The 16,963-nt window shown below is 40.9% G+C and overlaps 1 pseudogene; it reads right to left on the bottom strand.

Moving 5' to 3' along the window:
- LOC109438315 (dynactin subunit 6 pseudogene) overlaps positions 1-16,185 on the bottom strand; it is a 53,426-nt pseudogene extending 37,241 nt beyond the window's left edge.
- Positions 16,186-16,963: the final 778 nt, after the last annotated feature.

The raw sequence follows: 16,963 nt of genomic DNA on the forward strand, positions 1-16,963 counted from the left end.
AAGCCTTCTCCTTAAGATGAGGAACACGACAAGGATGCCCCCTGTCGCCACTTTTATGCAACATAGTATTGGAAGCACTAGCCAGAGCAATCAGACAAGAAAAAGAAATGAAAAGCATCCAAATTGGAAAGGAAGAAGTAAAACTGTCATTATTTGCAGATGACATGATACTATATACAGATAACACTAAGGATTCCACCAAAAAAACTACTAGAACTGATCAATCAATTCAGTAAATTAGCAGGATACAATGTTAACATTCGGAAATCGGTTGCATTTTTATACACCACCAATGAAGTCTCAGGAAGAGACATTAAGAAAACAATCTTATTTACCATTGCATCCAAAAAAATTTAAGTACCTAGGAATAAATTTAACCAAGAGGTAAAAGACCAGTACTCGGAAATTGTAAGACTTTCAAGATATAAATTGAAGAAGATACAAACAAATGGAAATACATACCATGCTCATAGATATGAAGAATTAATATAGTTAAACTGTGTTTGTGACCTAAAGCTATATGTAGATTCAATACCATCCCTATCAAAATACCAATGGCATTTTTTACAGAGCTAGAACAAGTAATCTTAAAATTTATATGGACTCATAAAAGATACTGAATACTCACAGCAATCCTGAGAAAGAACAAAGCTGGAGGTATCACGCTTCCTGATATGAAACTGTGTTACAAGTCCATAGTAATCAAAACAGCATGGTAATGGCATAAAAACAGACACATAGATCAATGGAACAGAATAGAGAGCCCAGAAATAAATCCATGCCTATATGGTTATTTAAACTATGACAAAGGAAGCAAGATATACAATGAGGTAAATACTGTCTATTCCATAAATGGTGCTTGAGAAAATGGATAGATATGTGAAAAAAATAAAACTGGACCATATTGTTATTCCATATACAAGAATAAACTCAAAATGGATTAAAGACTTAAATGTAAGACCCAAAGCCATAAAACTCCCAGAAGAAACATTGGCAGTAAACTACAGTATTGCCCTTAGTAATATTTTTCTCATGATATATCTGTTTGGGCAAGGGAAACAAAACAAAAATTAAAAAATGGGACTTTATCAAACTAAAAAGTTTTTGCACAACAAAGGATACCATGCAGAAAATGAAAAAAAATCCTACTAAATGGGAGAACATATTCGCCATTGATACATCTGAGAAGGGGTTAGTATCCAAAATTTATAAAGAACTCTTACAACTCAACACCAAAAGAAAAAACAAAACAAAAAACAAGCAACCCAATTGAAAAACGGACAGAGGAACTGAATAGACATTTCTCCAAAGAGGACATGGGGATGGCCAATAGACATATGACCAGATACTCAACATCACTAATTATCAGAGAAATGGAAATGAAATCCCCAATGAGATACCACATCATACCTGTCAAAATGGCTATCATCAATAAATCAAACGAGTGTTGGTGAGGATGTGGAGAAAAGGGAACACTCATGCACTCTTCGTGAGACTGCAAAATGATGTAGGCATTATGGAAAACAGTTTGAATTTTCCTCAAAAAATTAAAAATAGAACTACCTCTAGACCCATCAATTCTACTTCTGGATATTTATCCAAAAAAAACCTAAAACACTAATTTGAATAGACATATGTACTGTTATGTTTACTACAGCACTTTTTACAATAGCCAACATATGGAAACAACCTAAATTTACATCGATAGATGACTAGATAAAGAAGATGTGGTACATATATACAATGGAATGTTGCTCAGTCATAAAAAATTGAAATCTTACAATTTGGGACAACATGGATGGATCTCGAGGGTATTATGCTAAGTAAAATAAGTCAGAGAGAGACAAATACGATGTGATCTCACTTATATGTGGAACCTAAAGAACAAATCAAACAAACAAACAAACAAGAAAACCCAAAACAGAGAAGGACTCATAGATACACAGAACAAACTGAGGGTTACCAGATGGGAGGGGGGTTGGGGTACTGGGTGAAAAAGGTGAAGAGATTAAGAAGTTCAAATTGGTAGTTACAAAATAGTCACAGGGTTGTAAAGTACAGTTTAGGGAATACAGTCAGTAATATTGTAACAACTATGTATAGTGCCTGGTGGACACTAGACTTCCAGAGGGATTACATAATAAATTATATAAATGTCTCACCACTATGCTGTGCACCTGAAACTAATATAAAATGAAATGAGTGTCAACTATAATTGAAATAAAAAGGTATGTGGGTGTTGAGGTTACCGAAATTCACTAATCCAACAGGTATTTATTGGCAATCTACTGCATTATTTATTTATTTCTGTGCAACATATTACCCCAAAATCTAGGAGCTTAAAACATTTGTTGTGATCTCACTGTGTCTGTGAGTCAGGAATCTGAGTGTAGCTTATCTAGTTGCCTCTATCTCAGTGTGTCTCACAGATTGCAATAAAGGTGTTGACCAGGGATGTATCTTAAGACTTGACTGAAGGACGATCCACTTCTAGTTCCCTTCCAAGCTCACTCACATGGTTTCTGGCAGGCCTCAGGGCCTCTCTACCTATTGACCAGATGTATCAGTTCCTTGCTATGGGGGCCTTTCCATAGAGTAACTTCCAACATGGAATCTGGCTTCCTTCATAGTGAGTGAGCAAAAGAGTGAGAGATGGCATTCAAGATGGGCATTACAGATTTCTGTAACCCGATCTCTGAAGTGACATCTGCCACTTTTGCTGCATTCTGCTTGTTAGACAAGAGTCAGAGTTTAGCCCACACTCAAGCACAAGGAATTACACAAGGGTGTGAATAGAACAGGAAGGGATCATGGGAGCCATCTTAGAAAATGCTTACCACACTTACTATGCACAGGGCATTATTTTAGGTCCTAGAGATACAGTAGTGAACAAAATAGAGAAAAGCCTTTTTTCTTAATACAATCAAATTGAGGGAGACAGACAAAACAAACAGACAAGGTCATTTAACAACATAATATATGCTATGAAATTAAGGATAATGTGACAGAGAGTAACAGAGTGGAATGAAGGTAAGGGGTTATTTTATACAGGGTAGTCAAGGGATGCCTCTCTGAAGTGACATTTTAGCTGTGAACTGGAAAGTTGAGAAATTTGGGAGGAATGCAAAATTTTGCAAAATTCATGCAAAAAGTTGGGAGTACAGAACATTGGGTGAGGAGATCGATGCCTGAACAAAGTGGTGGAAAAGCAAATGTAAGGGACCTTAGGAAACGAGCTTGATGAGTTCATGTAGCTAGAGCAGAGTGAGAGAACACAAGAACCCGAGAAGAGAGACCAGAAGTAGGTGGGAACCAGATAATGCAGGGCCTTGTAACACACACATTGTGAGAAATAGTGTTGCTCACTTATTGATGCTTTGGTCAACCACAGATAAGGGTGGTCCTGTAAGATTATAATGCAACTGAGAAATTCCTATCACCTAGTGATGTCGTAGTCACATAATATCTTAGCACAACACATTACTCATGTGTTTGTGGTGATGCTGGTATAAATAAACCTACTGTGCTGACAATCCTTTAAAAGTATAGCACACACAACTATGTACAGTACATAACACTTGATAATGATAATAAACAAGTATGTTACTGGTTTATATATTTACTATACTAGACTTTTTAATTATTATTTTAGAGTGCACTTTTTCTACTTATAAAAAAAAATTGCTGTAAAACGGTATGTTGTCTAATGCTGGCAGCAGCCTCATACATCTCGTGTTCACTGTGTCTCTTGATTGCCTCATTTTCTCTTGCACTTGATTTAATCTTGTGTTATTTTGTACAGTAACATACTGTACAGGCTTGTAACCTGAGAACAATAGGCTATGCCATATAGCCTAGGTGTGTAGTAGGTTATACCATCCAGGTTTGTGTAAGTGCACTTTATGATGTCCACACAATGACAAAATCGCCTACCCATGCATTTCTCAAAATTTATTCCTATGGTTAATCAGCTCATGACTGGGCTTTATCTTAAGAGCACTGGGAAGCCACTGGAGAGTTTTAAACAGATGGAAGACATGATACAATTTGTATTTTTAAAATATCACTTTATCTGCTATAGGGAGAATGGAAACTGAATTTTCAAAGTGCTGAGTAGAGATCCAGAAAGACGGCAGGACTTGGGATGGAGAGGAAGACAGAGAGGCAGGTGTGTAAGTATTCACTGAATAATAGGTACTTTAGGAGATGACCATACTGCACAAAGGGAAAATGTGGTATTGTTGGCTAGAAAGAGCTTCAAAGCAGTAGTGGTTTGGACATGAAGGTGGAGGAATATTGTTCTGGAAGAATTGCTGGGGAACGAGGAGGACATGTACGTCACCTCCTGGCTTGGAAGTTGGTAGATTGTGAGGAAATGAGCCAGCTGCACCAGAGAAGCCTACCTGGGAAGCCAGGTTTCTGTTGACGCATTGGGAGTAAGGAATATTGGGTGAGGAGATCAATTCCTGAACCAAGTGGTGGGGAGCGCTTTTGTCATATGGGGTCACCAACCCATAGCCAAGATAATCCAAGGGCCTTCTCTGATTCAGATTACCCTCATTTGATTTGAGGCAGAAAGAGACACTATAAATTCTGAGAATACTGAGGTGAGTATTAGCAAGATAAGTTGATGTTCGAAACTAATGTAGTCTTTAAGCTTCAGCCTTTGAAATTCCAATTAAATTATTAGGCAGGCACCCTTCACAAATCTCCAACAGTTCTTCATCTTTCAACCTGTCCCTTCCCTCTAAATGACTCAGCTAGGGCAGTCTGCCTAGGAGAACATTATTTTCTCACTTACTACTGCAATGACCAAAGAAAGAACAGGCCAATCTGAAAATAAGCAGGCCAAAGATTAGTTTTGGCCCTGGAATTGGGCATTCTTTACCCTTCCCCTAGAGCAGTGTTTCTCAACCATTTTTCTTTTTTTGCATTATTGTGCCACTAAGGAGCCACTAATCTCTTTCTCCTCGTGAAATTTTAATACCACAGATGTAGTATACATCTGTTTATATACTTTGCCCTTTGGAGGGACACACACCATTGGAATATCTAAGATACTTCCATCCCCAAGAACCAATTTCTGTCTCCATGGGGGTGATGTCACTCCATTGAGAATGCATACCCTAATGTAAAGAAGCACCTCCAGTGGTGAAGATTTTAGGCCCAAGTGCAGAGCCCGATGTGAGATGTTTTAGAGTTGGGACTAGGAGAAGTTCGCCCACCATCCAAACCAAATCAAGGAGGGAACATATTGCTGCTGCAGATAGAACTGTCACTGATACTTAATAAATTGGAGGTTAAGTTTGGAAATCAGTCTTCTGTGCTTGTTGTTCTTGTTTTGTTTTTCTGTGGTTTTTTTTGGTTTTGTTTTTTTGGTGTTTTTTGTTTGTTTGTTTGTTTGTTTGTTTGTTTGTTTTTAGCCTTGTTTGGTTCCATTGGGACCCAGTGTTTCCTCTTGGGATTGAGAGCTGAGTTGACTTCTGGGGTGGCAGAGTAGACCTCACACTAAAGGTGACCAACTTGAAGCACACTTGTTCCATGAAATAAACCATAATGTGCCTCTCTTGCCACAAGACCTGGCATGGCTGTTGGGTGGAATCTTCTATCTTTTGTGTGCACACTAAGCAGCCTGCACATTCTAGCCTCCTTCCCCCTGCTGTGGCTTCTCTATCCATCTGTCAGGAGGAGCACATGTAGCCCTCCAGAAAGGCTGCTCTCCGCATCTCCACAAAGATTGCTTGTTAGCTGGAAGGTAATAGCAGGGCAGAAGGGGGGCTGCACTGAAGAGTCACACAGCTCCTCCAGAGAGCAGCTGCTATCTGAGTTGCATCAAGGGAGGTGGCACCATACCTGAGCAATGGACCTGAGGAGAGAATGCCTTTCCCCCCCACCTCACACTACATGCTCTCAGGCTGCCAGAAGCAAGGCAGGCTGCCATCGCCAGATGCTCTGTTATTAACCAGGCATTGGTTCACTTGAGGTTCGTCTCCTCGCTGAGGCACAGGAGACTGTCCACCTCAATTTTCAAGCCCATGTTTACAGTACAGAGGGCTTAGATAAAGTGTATCTGTAAACACAATCATTAAATAGCTCTCAGGCTGGACTATCTTATTTTCTCATCTCCTAAGCCGGCCTCCAAGCATGCTCCCTGATAGAATCTGATCTGGAAACGAAACAAAATCAGTGTGTTGGCCTCATTTCCTAGAGACTCACATGATAAGATCATGTGATGGCCCCCAGTGTCTTGCACTCCCCTGAGCTCATTGATTTCCCTTGGAGAAGACTCCTCTGTGAACTGAAGTATCCCACTGCTAGCACAGGAAGGACTCCTCTAGCAGGGTTCTTAGCTCAGACCCAGTGTGTCCCACATTTCAGTGTGTATCAGAACCATCTGGGGAGCTTGTGTGGGCAGTGTCCCAGAGATTCTGGTTCAGTAGGCGGTAGTGAAGCATAGACCTTGGGATTTTTACCAAGGTCCCAGAATGATCCAGGTGCACAGCAGTCCAGGCTAGAGTTTGAAAAGTAGTGCCTTAAGGAACTCATGGATGGGCTTCAGGAACTTCAAGGAGTTCTAGCACTTTATGCAAATTGTGTGTTTGGTGCTTTTGTCCAGGTAGAGGTCAACATAATTAAGAGACACTGCTATTGGCAAATATCTTTTCCCAATCAGTAGGATCCCTTTTTGTATTATTGATGGTTTCCTTTGCTGTGAAAAAGCTTTTTAGTTTGATGTAGTCCCACATGTTTATTTTTTCTCTTACTTCCCTCGCACGAGGGGATATATCAGTAAAAATCTTACTCCGGGTAATGTCTGTGAAGTTTCTTCCTATATTTTCTTCTAGGAATTTTATGGGTTCAGATCTTACATTTAAATCTTTAAGCCATTTTGAATTTATTTTTGTATGTGGTGTAAGGAGGTGATCCAGCTTCATCTTTTTGCATGTGTCTGTCCAAGTTTCCCAGCACCATATATAAGGGGTTAATATCACAAATTTATAAAAAACTCACTCAACTCAACTCCAAAAAAACAAACAACCCAATTAAAAAATGGGCAGAGGACATGAAGAGACATTTTTCTAAAAAGGACACACAGATGGCAAACAGACATATGAAGAAATGTTCAACCTCACTAACCATTAGAGAAATGCAAATAAAAACCACAATGAGATACCACCTCACCCCAGTCAGGATGGCTATCATCAATAAATCAACAAACAACAAGTGCTGGCGTGGATGCGGAGAAAAGGGAACGCTGGTGCACTGTTGGTGGGAATGCAGATTGGTGCAGCCACTATGGAAAACAGTTTGGAGGTATCTCAAAAATCTGAAAATGGAACTACCTTATGATCCAGCAATCCCACTCCTAGGTATCTATCCGGAGAAATCCAAATCTCCAATTCAAAAATCTTTATGCACTCCTATGTTTATTGCAGCACTATACACAATAGCCAAGACCTGGAAACAACCGAAATGCCCATCAGTAGACGACTGGATTAAGAAACTGTGGTATATTTATACAATGGAGTATTACGCAGCCATAAAGAAAAAAGAAATCTTACCATTTGCAACAACATGGATGGACCTAGAGAACATTATGTTAAGTGAAATAAGTCAGAAAGAGAAAGACAAATACCATATGATCTCACTTATATGCGGAATCTAGACAGTTTTGGAAACATGGAGGAAAAACAGAGGGTTGCTAGAGGGGCGGGGGGGTGGGGATAAGGGGAAGGTGAGAGGTTTTGGGAATGTACGGGGGGATGGTGGATGGGGGAGGGGGGTTCACACAGTGTGAGGGATGTAAATGATAAACATCTAAGTTTTGCTTTGTCTTGTGCACCTGAAACTAATAAAATAAATAAATAAATAAATAAATAAATAAATAAATAAATAAAAAGAGACACTGCTATAAGAGACCATAGTGTATTTCATGAGAAGAAATAGCACACACTGGTCAACAAAGAAAGCTAGTGGGTCCCCTGGGGTAGGTTGCATACAGGATGGGTAAGTGCCACCATCATGAAAGAATGGCCCTATGGCCCCTAGAGAACACAAGCTGAGGTCTTGACAACTAAGTGAGTGTTTCCCCTTAGCACACTCTTCTGTGAAAAATATCAAATGCTAGTCAAATCACTCTTATCAACAGTCTATTCTAGCAAGATGAAAGCTGCTATTGAAGCCTGCTTTTCCCATGAACTACTTTACCCTTTAACAGTGCCTTTTCCAGTTGGAGTGAGGTTGTGCTTTCCTTTTACTTTAATGAAAGTGGCGAGAAAGTGGGGAGGGAGAAAGAGAGAAAATATTGTAAAGATCATTTTTGATCTACATATCAAAAAAGATAAAGATAGCTTCACATATGATTTTCCCTTTCACACACACACACACACACACACACACACACACACAAACACACAGTCGGATGTTGTTGTAATTGACTGATAACCTGGTGTAATCTGAGAGACCTCTGCCCAAGAGTGTCAGTTACCCCTTCAGTCACTCCACCTTTATAGATTCCTTTGAGTCTTGAATTCTGAGGATTGTACTCTTTCAAATTTTCCTATCAGAATTCAAATACTCGAGATGGGGATTGAGCCTTAAACCAGGGGTTCTTGACCTGGATATATGGGTGCCCCTAGGTTGTGGAATGCTTTTGTGTATATCAGAATTACCAGAGTGTATTTAAATGCAGATTCCATGGTCCCATCCATTTGCAGAGTCTAGTACCTTCACTCTAGAGAGGGGCTCAAGAATCTGCATTTTAAACAAGGTTCCCAAGAGATTCTGATACAGGTTTTCCTTAGGCCATGCTTCAAGAAACTTTGGGTGATTTATTCAACATGCAGATGATGTATTATAGAATTGTACACTTGAAACCTATACAATTTTACTAACCTATACCACTACCCAAATGTAATAAAAAGTTAAAAAAAAATAAGTATTATGACAAACCCTCAGCTAATCTCATAATTAATGGTGAAAAACTGAAGCCCTTTGCTCTACGGTCAGGAACACCAGAGGGCTGTCCCCTATCACCTCTGCTTTTCAACATAGTGTTGGAAGTCCTTGCCAGAGCAATCAAGCAAGAGAAAGAAATAAAAGGCATCCAAATTGGGAATGAAGAAGTTAAGTTATCACTCTTTGCAGATGACATGACGCTATATATAAAAACCCTAAAGACACCACCAAAAAGCTATTAGAAACAATCAACGAATACAGTAAAGTGGCTGGCTACAAAATCAACGTACAAAAGTCCATTGCTTAACTATATACTAACAATGAAATCTCAGAAAAAGACATACAAAAAACAATTCCTTTTGCGATTGTAGCAAAAAGAATAAAATACCTAGGAATAAACTTAACCAAGGATGTGAAAGACTTATATGCTGAAAACTATAAGACATTTTTGAAAGAAATTGAAGACACCAAGAAATGGAAAGACATTCCGTGCTCATGGATTGGAAGAATCAACATAGTTAAAATGGCAATATTACCCAATGCAATATACAGATTTAATACAATCCCCATCAAAATCCCAATGGCATTTTTTAAAGAAATAGAACAAAAAAATCATCAGATTTGTTTGGAACCACAAAAGACCCCGAATAGCCAAAGCAATCTTAAGGAAAAAAAAACAATACTGGAGGTATCACACTCCCTGACTTTAGCTTGTACTACAGGGCTACAATAATCAAAACAGCATGGTATTGGCAGACAAAAAGACACATAGACCAATGGAATAGAATTGAAAACCCAGAAAAAAACCCGAATAAATATGGACAGATAATTTTTGACAAAGAAGCAAAAAACATGCAATGGAGAAAAGACAGCCTCTTCAATAAATGGTGCTGGGATAATTGGATAGCCACATGCAAAAGAATGAAACTGGACTGCTATCTGTCACCATGTACCAAAATTAATTCAAAATGGATCAAAGACTTAAATATAAGACCTGACACAATAAACTGCACAGAAGAAAACATAGGTACTAAACTTATGGACCTTGGGTTTAAAGAGCATTTTATGAATTTGACTCTAAACGCAAGGGAAGTAAAAGCTAAAACGAATGAATGGGATTATATCAAACTTAATAGCTTCTGCACAGCAAAAGAAACCATTGACAAAATAAAGAGGCCACCAACTGAATGGGAGAAGACTTTTGCAAACAGTGCCTCCGATAAGGGGCTAATATCCAGAATATACAAGGAACTCATGCAACTCAACAACAAAAAAACAAACAACCCAATTGAAAAATGGGCAGAGGACTTGAAGAGACATTTCTCCAAAGAGGACATACAAATGGCAAATAGACATATGAACAAATGCTCAACATCACTAATCATCAGAGAAATGCAAATAAAAACCACAATGAGATATCACCTCACCCCAGTTAGAATGGCTATCATCAACAAGACAAATAGTAACAAGTGTTGGAGAGGCTGTGGAGAAAAAGGAACCCTCTTACATTGTTGGTGGGAATGCAGACTGGTGCAGCCGTTATGGAAGGCAGTGTGGAGGTTCCTCAAAAAATTACGAATAGAATTATCATATGACCCAGCAATCCCTCTCCTGGGTATCTAGCCAAAAATCTGAAAACATTTATCCATAAAGACACGTGTGCTCCAATGTTCATTGCAGCTTTGTTTACGGTGGCCAAGACATGGAAACAACCAAAATGTCCTTCGATAGATGAATGGATAAAGAAGTTGTGGTATATATACACAATGGAATGCTATTCGGCAGTAAGAAAAGATGAAATAGGACCATTTGTGACAATATGGATGGATCTTGAGAGTATAATGCTAAGCGAAATCAGTCAGACAGAAAGAGCAGAGAACCATATGATTTCACTGATATGTGGTATATAAACCAAAAACAACAAAAGAACAAGACAAACAAATGAAGAAACAAAAACTCATAGACACAGACAATAGTTTAGTGGTTACCAGAGGTAAGGGGAGAGGGGGGTGGGAGATGAGGGTAAGGGGGATCAAATATATGGTGATGGAAGGAGAACTGACTCTGGGTGGTGAACACACAATGGGATTTATAGATGATGTAATACAGAATTGTAGCCCTGAAATCTATGTAATCTTACTAACAATTTTCACCCCAATGAACTTAAAAAAATAAGTGAAAAAAAGGAACACTACTCCTCAGAAAAGTTGTGAACTCCCAAAAAAAACATGCAAAATTGTAGGTATGTTATATGAGAGTATATTTCTAGGCATTAGGTCCACAGCTTTAATCAGATTCTGAAAAATTCCCTGACTTGAAAAAGGCAGATAATCACGAACCAGGCAATATTTTAGCAAGGAAGAGCAAAAATAGGATCCAAATGTAAGAGGTGGGGCAAGAAAGAAAGAAACTTCTCTAGACTGTATGATGAGGCAGGAAAAGATCCTCGATAAAGTCACTTTTCTACCTGCTCTGAGTGAGAAATGGGAGAAATTATAAGAAGTAAAGTGAAGGATCTGTAACCTGGGAAAAACATTTACAATTTACATCACAAAGAGCTAATTTCCTCACTATATAGATACTGCAAATTAATAAAGTACCACTAAGCCAATAGAAAAATGGGCAACAGACAAGAACTGTGCACAGAAAATGCAAATGACTATTAAATATAGGAAAAGCTCAAGGTTGCTCATAATAAGAGAAATGCAATTTAATGTAGCAATGAGATCTTATGTTTCATGTATCAGATTGAGGAATATGAAAATGTGTGATAACACATCATGCTGGTGGATGTGTAGATTGGAAAATCTTCGTGGAGGGCAATTTGGCAATATGTATAACAGTTACAAATGCCCAGGCAATTTGATGCAGACATTCAACTTTTAGGAATTTATCATACAAATATACTCCCACATATGTAAAGATTACTCATTAGCAAAAGATTTTGGAAAACCTAAATATCTATTAATAGGACACTGGTTAAATCATTCATGGCAATCCATCCAAAGGAATAGTATGCAGCTATAAAATGGCTAGTCTCTTTTTATGTACTTATGTAAAGCACTCCACGATGCATGGTTCTGTGAAAAAAGCAAGATGTTGAACAATATGTATGATATGTTGCCATTTGTGATAAGAGTGTGTCCATATTTGCTTGTGTTTTTGAGGCCTCTCTCCTGCACAATACCTAAGGAACTTAACAATGGTTAGACAAGACAGGATTTGGGAAGAAAACTTTTTATTTATATCCTTTTGCATTTTTTGGACCATTTGCTTGTATTTCCTATTAGAAATAAATAAAATGAATAAAAATTGAAACAAAAGCAAACAGGCAGGCTCTGATTGTAGTGGAAAGGTGGGTTGACAGGAAGGGAGACTGGAGTGGAGATTCCCCACTGAGAAACATGGTTCCCTAGGGGAGAGGTTAGGTCATACTGCTGTTGCCGCTGGCTCACAACCAGGCACACTGTAGGTTCTCGAAAAATTTGACAGATTAATGGATGGGACATATTCATGCCTCAACATACTTGAGGAATGTGATAAGACTGAGATACACTGGACCACAGGCAGGGAGACCCTTAAGGAAGCAAGTCTTCAATGTCCTCTCTAAACCTCAAAATCAACCTTCCCTTTAAAACCTACTTCATAGGCTAACTCTTCCATAGGAACTTCCCTGATCTCTTTCTCTAAGGCCCCAACCCCATCTCCTATGGCTTAAAGCTCATTTCTTTCCCCTGTGCTCTCATAGTATTTTCCTTAATCTGTTCTTATAGCATGTATTTCAATCTGCTTTATGGTTTAGACACAATTTGCATTATCAGTTTCTCCCAGTAGATTGCTGAAACCTTAGTGGCTAGGACCCTCCCTTCCCTGTCTCTGTCTGCACCCCTCAGTGTTAGCACCATGAATACAGATGATGCACAGCCCTCTTTACGGGACCCCCTGGGCAGGAGTATACTCTAGATTGTACCACAGGATAGTAGCCACAAAAATAGGCCCTGACTGGGCTGCCTTCCCAGTGGCTCACTTGATTCACTCAGATGTTTGAAGGAATGCCTCTCACCAGCCAGCCAGGCACTAGTGGATAGGACTCAGCAAATAGTCTACATTTCTTAGATATCCTTTCCAGTTCACCAGGCCTGGAGCAGAGCTGGTGCCTTTCTGCTTCCCCCTGTCCTCCCTTGTCCATAGTAGGCCTCATTAATAAAGCAGACTTGCTTTCCCATTCACCCCAGATGTGGCCTCAAAATCCCTCTCAAAAGACAGCAGCTACCTACTAATCATCTGGGACTGGCACACAAAGCAAAACTTATTTGCCACTCCAGGCCTTGAGAAGATTCATACCCTCTGAAGAAGAGCATCCTGCCAACATATTACAGAAGCCCTCTCAGGGGCACTGAGACCCAGGCATAATCTAGGCCTGCAAGACTTATGATTAAGCTGCTTGTGAACCTTGGACACTGATGGGCAAGTGCACTGAACTTGGCAGTACTAAGACCTGCCTGCTGAGCAAGCTCACTCTGCTGTTAACTTGGAGGCAGACAGACCTCAGTTAACTGGAATCTAATTCATCAGAATCTCAAGTCACTGATTAAGGAAACCTCCCTATCTTCCTCTTATCATCTATTCTCCTCCCCAAACAAAACACACATTATACTTTTAGGAAGTAGAAGAAATAGAAAGGAAGCAAACTCCTTTCAGAATTTCTGTATTAAAATAGCACTACCAGATCTTTATCCAATCATCTATTGAAGGACACTTTGGTTGTTTCTATGTCTTGGCCAGGATGAATAATGCTAAACACACAATGCAATATACAGATGATATATTATAGAAATGTACACTTGAAACCTACAGAATTTTACTAACCAATGTCACTCCAATAAATTTAATGAAAATAAAGAAATAAGAACAGCACTACCAGAGTATGTCTTGAGGTCAAGCCACACTGGGCCTAATCCCCCGCATCCTTCTCTAGTGACTTCCACTCCCATGACTGAATAGTAATCAGTGGTGTTCACAGTAATGACCTGTGAAGCTGCAAGACACTGAACAGAGACTCAAACAATGGTCATACATTCATGATCTCCAGCCTTCACATTAGTTTAGATCAGGAGTCTGCATACCACAGTCTGCTGGCCAAATACAGCTCACCACAAGTTTCATTGGAATGCATCCTTTCTCATTCATTTACATATCATCTGTGTCTGCTTTCGTGCTACAATGGTGGAGTTGTATAGCTGCAACAGAGACCTTATGGCTGGCAAAGCCTAAATATTTACTTTCTGGTTATTTATAGACTCCCAACTTAGACCACTCTTGGAGCTGGTCCTAAACCCATGATTGATGCCTTATTTTTCCTCTTCCTCCTCTCCTCCCTCCACTGATCCCCCATAACACACACACACACACACACACACACACACACACACACACACACACACTGCTGAAGGGAAGCCAGTACTGGCTGGAAAAAAAGGAACAGAAGTGTGGGAAAGCAGACTTAAATACTCTTCCTAAGCCGAGTCACCTTTATATAAAACACAGAGCCAGAGAATTGTGTACTTCTGGGTGTATATTTGTGGGGGTAGGGTCAATGTGAGAAATCATGTGCTTGAAATAATATTTTTATGCACATGTAACAGAAGATGAGTGTTCTACAAAAGTGTCACAAAATTTCAGGCTAAATTTGGAAAGCCACCTGCTCCCTTCCAACCCAGAGGCACTTTCAATTGTCTAGTGTCATTTTCAATTAGAGCTTGGGGTTTGTGATAGGGATGGTGTAGGATGCGACAAATAGGGAGAGTTTTTAAGATATGTCTTCTCTTCTCTTTGCTCTCTCTCCAGCCTCCTTTCTTTTTTTCCCTTAGCTAGGTTAGGCAGGAACATGGGGAGCTAGCTAGTATGTAAACACCAATTTAGGGATGATTTCTGGACCATAGATAAAAGACTTAGCTAGTAGTGGAAACAGAATATTGGTTTGTTAGTTTTTTTCTTTCTTTTCAATTGCTTTGTGTAGGTGGTAGCTGATTTGTCCAAATCACCAATTTGGAAACTTCCTAAAAAGAGGAATGGAGATGGAATGGACTGAGGGCTGAAGACAGGATGGTGATTTATGCTCTGACTGCATGAGACAACCAGCTTATATTAAAACCACGTTTATGCAATCAGCCTGTGGGCTCTGTGAAGGTCTGTTAATACAGAGATTGGAACAAGCAGTGGCCCTGTCACACAGGGAGTCATGTGGGGTCTCTTGTCCCGCTCCCCACATAAGAATGCAGGACTTGGTGAGGCCAAAAAGGAACACCCACGGAGCTATAGATAGGGGAGTCATACCACTATAGACTTGCTGGCGGCCGGGTTGGAGACACACGAAGCAAGAGCCACACCATCCGCAACCTGCCATCCATTTGTCTCTACCAACCAATCAACCCCACTTGCTAATTGCAATCCGCCCTGCTAACTGCAATCCACACTTGCTAGTTCAGCCACCATCTTCTTGCTAGCCCCCATTTGCTCCTAGCGTAGCCACAGCAGTTATATTAGTGGCCAATAGCTCACTGGTTATAGCTGATGGCCAACTAGCCACAGCTGATGGCCACCCAATCACAGTTGATGGCCATTTACTACCTGAGCCAGCACATTTCCTCGTGAGGCCGAGAACCTGGAAACTGCACTCCTGGCTCTGTCCCCACAGGCCCTTACATGATAAGAACTGACTGGTCAGAATTAGAAGGCTGAACTGATGGAGAAACTGACCTAAAATGGTTCCATGCCATGTGGATCTGACCTAAAATGGTGGTCCGAGCAAAGGGAGAAATCCCCAGCCTAAGCCCCAGCCCACTTCCGCATAACCCCCTCCAAGCCACACCCCGAGCCAATCACCAGACGACGCCTACCCCTTCCCCAACTCAAGGAAGTCCCCAACCCATAAAAACATGCTCAAAACCTTGCTAGGGGCTCAGTATTTGGGAAAGAACCCACTGAGCCCACCAACGTAATAAACCTGACCTTCCTAACTCACTGAATGCCACTTGGGTTCTTTCTGGTCTTGGTATCCGTAACATTCTTGGTTCCCTGACCGGGAAACCCAACCACACTGGCCCCTTGAGCCACCGGTTTGGGCAAGAGCAGGCTGTAGGGTGGCAGGAGAGCTGAGACGGGGCTAGGCGCCCCTGCTGATTTCAGCAGGCCGGGACCGGCGACCTCCCAAGGGCTCCAGCCCATGACTCCCTGCTGGACCCCAGTAGAGAGAAAGGATGGACAGTCAACCAGGACATCGGACACCGTAAGACCCCAGGGCTCGGACCCAGTTAGGCCTGCCTAAGGGCAGAAGGGTAGCCTGATCACCTCCCCTTGAGTCCCACTTCAGACTCTAGTTAGGGCCGTTCCGGGGGAGGGCATCTTTCCTCCCTGAATGAATGTGTATGTGATTGGTCCTGAACGGATTCTGTGTGGATCCACAGCCTGTCGGCTACGGAGCCCAAGTGAGCCCCAACCTGCGATCTGTGGTAGCATCGTACAACATAACGGTGATTCGCACTCTCGGAGTGCGACTGGGCCAGGGCTTATATGGGCACACCTTAGCCAAGACATACCCAAAGTTCCCGCGAGGGACACGGACAGGCAGGCGCCTGATTGAGACCCTTCCTTGTCTACGTAACACCAAACATCATGGGAGGGAGTGACGGGAAGCCCACAGTTCTAGACTGCATGTTAAAGAATTTCAGGAAAGGTTTTGGAGGTGACTACGGGGTCAAAATGACCGACCCCCGGACATCTCCGCACTTTATGTGAACTGGAGTGGCCAAGTTTTGACGTGAGATGGCCCTCAGAAGGCTCTCTCGACGTCCCCATGATTTGCCAAGTCTACATAGTTATCACCGGGACCCCAGGACATTGAGACCAGTTCCCTTACGTTGACTCATGGTTGGAAGTAGCCAGAACCCTTCCTCCTTGGGGACGGTTCTGCTCCAATAGTAAGGGACAGTCCAGGGTCCTTGTT

This window comes from Rhinolophus sinicus, chromosome 18 (assembly GCF_057876585.1).
Source record: "Rhinolophus sinicus isolate RSI-liver-muscle chromosome 18, RSI-T2T, whole genome shotgun sequence".
Classification (NCBI taxonomy): domain Eukaryota; kingdom Metazoa; phylum Chordata; class Mammalia; order Chiroptera; family Rhinolophidae; genus Rhinolophus; species Rhinolophus sinicus.